This window comes from Arachis ipaensis, chromosome B06, assembly GCF_000816755.2.
Source record: "Arachis ipaensis cultivar K30076 chromosome B06, Araip1.1, whole genome shotgun sequence".
Lineage (NCBI taxonomy): Eukaryota > Viridiplantae > Streptophyta > Magnoliopsida > Fabales > Fabaceae > Arachis > Arachis ipaensis.
Window position 1 is genome coordinate 18412844 of NC_029790.2, and position 3285 is coordinate 18416128.

Consider the following 3285-nt stretch of genomic DNA (forward strand, 5'->3'; position numbering starts at 1 on the left):
TTATATTCTTAAAATATTTTTTCTTTTGTTTTATTACACATATAAATGTTTTGGATTTAAAATATGTTGAGATTGAGAAAAACAACAATAATAATTTGATGATGACTAACATTATAATCTTGAGTTGAAAGCCCAAAAATATTTGTGATGTGTGTGTTTTGTGCATAAAATAAAAAATAGGCCCAACTACAAAAGTCAGCACTCACTCTCTTCTCTAGCCCATTACCATGATACCCTAAACTCCAACTAAACACTCACTTTTATCTTCTGATTGTACCCACGTGAATAACCTTAAATCAAGATTGAAAAGTTTCAAAAGCAAGCAAAGAAAGGGAAGCTCAGTTTAGGGTTCTATCAAAATGAAAAAAAAAAATCAACAAATCCAAGTGATAAAGAGGAAAGAAGAAGAAAAGTCAGATGCTAGTGCCAAAAGCAAAAATTAAATCAAAGGTTAAATCAGAAGAAAAATCAGAATAGCATTTCCATCTTTGTGCTACCATTCTAACTTGTTGAAGCTGTCTTCCTCCTGCATGCACCATTTGAGTAAGATGAAGAAAATAGAGGTTGTGTATCTCTGTTATAAATCAAAGATCAAAAACAAAACTTGAGCCAAAGAATGGATCAATGGTTTAGATTGTTGAAGCCAAAAGAATAAGGAAGAAAGAGAAACAACTAGGTAAGGATTCAAGCCACTCTAATCACTACTGCTATCCCATCTCTTTTCTACGTTTATGCTTTGAATTTTGGAGAAGAAGAACAAAGTCAAAGATATTCAACCAAGCTCAAGTTTTGGAAGATTTACTCTTATCTAAAAGGGTAAAGGCCAGAAATTGGAGCAAGGATAGTGAGCAGTGTTTGGGTCTTTATAGCTTTCGAGCTTAACCTTCTTCTCTTTCATGGTTTTACATTAAATTTTCTGTTCTTTAGCTTTTATCTTTCTTTATTTCTTATCAATGAAAAAAGGTATCAAGTGAGGAATCAGTAAAAGCCATTGAGAGAAAAGGCAAAGAGAGTATTCATGGAGAAAAACTCGAAAATTATTTCAATTTCTTTTGTATATATTTCTATTTTGTATTCATGATCTTGAGAGGATTTTCTTGCTAAGTTGGGTGAGCACTTAATAATTGAAAGTCTAGAGAGTGAATCTAGCCAAATTAAACTTAGATAGAAGTTTGGTTTGTCCCGAGTAGAAATGGATAGAATCTTGAAAAATTGGTGATTGTAATCTTTGTGAAAGATAGTGAAAATACCACCACAACTGGATGTAGGCCACATTGCATGCAGTGGTTGAACCAAGATATATGGATGTCTCATTTTCTCTTCTCTATTTTGTTTCTGTTTTTCATTCGATATGAGACAAAATGAAATTGTCTCCTACTTAATCTATCTCATAGAATCACAGTAACTGAGAGTATTCAAAAGTAACGAGTTTGTTCTGTTCCTGATCAATCGTGAAGAGACAAAATAAAATTATCTTCTCTATTATCAACTTGGCAAACTCAACAGCAACTCAGTTCTGAATCCAGTTGAAGTTAAAGTGAACGAGTTTAAAAGAGGCCATAGATTTAACCATCCCTTCTCTAGGCTATTGATAACCTTCAATTGGTATTAGAACTCGGTCTCAAGGGATCAAGCTTCACAATTTGGAGCAAATATCCAATGGCCAATAACATGGGTGCAAACATCGTGTCTTACACACTCACTGAGGGTCAGTCTAACAACAAATCTTTATTTTTCAATGGCAAGAACTACACCTACTGGAATATAGATATTTGTGTAGTCTGTTGATTACAATATTTGAAAGACCATTATGAACGGTCTGCAAGTTCCAACAAAAATAAGTGCTGAAGAAATGGTGACTTTAAAAGAAAAAGCTGAATGGAACAACGAAAATAAGAAGAAAGTGGAGTTGAACGTAAAGGCAATCAACATGATGCATTGCTCAATTAGCTTTAAGGAATACTGGAAGGTATCAAGGTGCAAAATAGTAAAAGAGATTTAGAATAAACTTTAAGTCACTCATGAGGGCACCGAACAAGTCATGGAAACAAGGATCGATATGCTAAGAAAGGAATATGAGATGTTCACAATGAAGGAAGGAGAAACCATCGATGAGATATTTGAAAGATTTTTTATCATCATCAATAGTTTAGATGATGTGGGGATGACTCACACCGAATAAGTGCTAGTGAGAAAAATACTTAGAAGTCTCACCAAGGAGTGGAAAACAAAAGTAACTGTCATCTCTGAAAGTAGTAATTTAAACAAAATGTCATATAATGAGTTGAGAGAAAAACTACTTGCCTATGAATCCATCCACATGAACCGAAACACGAAAAAGAAAGGAGTGAACTTGAAATCTAATATTGATTTATAGAAAGAAGATTTTAGTGACAGTTTTTCGGATGACAAAATTGTGTTTTTTATTAGGAGGTTGAGAAGACTCATGAGAAGCAAAGGAAAGAGTAAAGGCTCCAACTCAAAGGAACACAAGAGGGACTTCAGCAAGATTATTTGTCATCACTGCAAGAAAGCTTGTCATTTCAAGTATGATTTTCCTAAACTCAACAAGAAGGACAAGATGAAAAAAGACAAAAAAAAAGTGCTGATGACAGCATGGAAAGACTTGAAAATGGTTCTGATAATGAAAAAGAGTCTAAATATAAAGCACAAGCTTGTTTTATGGTTGACCAAGATCAAGTGGAAGAGGCAAATTATTTTGACCTATCTAATATTTAAATTAAGTCTTTGATTTTGTCTTTAACATTTGAAACGTTTTATTTTTATCATAAATATTTTATTTTGTTGTATTTTAGTCTTCTGATAACAATAAATATTTTTTTTTCAAAAATATAAATTTTGTTATTATTTTTTTTCTCTTATTATTCTATTATTTTCACCTTTAAATTACTATGACAATCACTGTAACAACTACCATTATGATATTTGCTATTATGTAAAAGAAAATGATAATAGAAAAATAATATTTTTAATTTTTTTAATTTTGATTAAAAGTTAAAATAAGACGAAATAAAACGTTTAGAATAAAAATAGAATGCTTCAAACATTAGAAATAAAATTAAAATTTAGCTAAAATATTTGGAGCTAAAAATATCATTCCCTATGGATTAAACATTTTTTTCATCTCTTAAAAAAAATTGAGAAACATTTCACATCATATATACTCTCTTTAATTTTATCTCAAATATATAATTATTCTTTTGAATAAAATGACATATTAAAAAAATTACTTGAGAGACAAAAGAAAATTTAATATATCCGTGC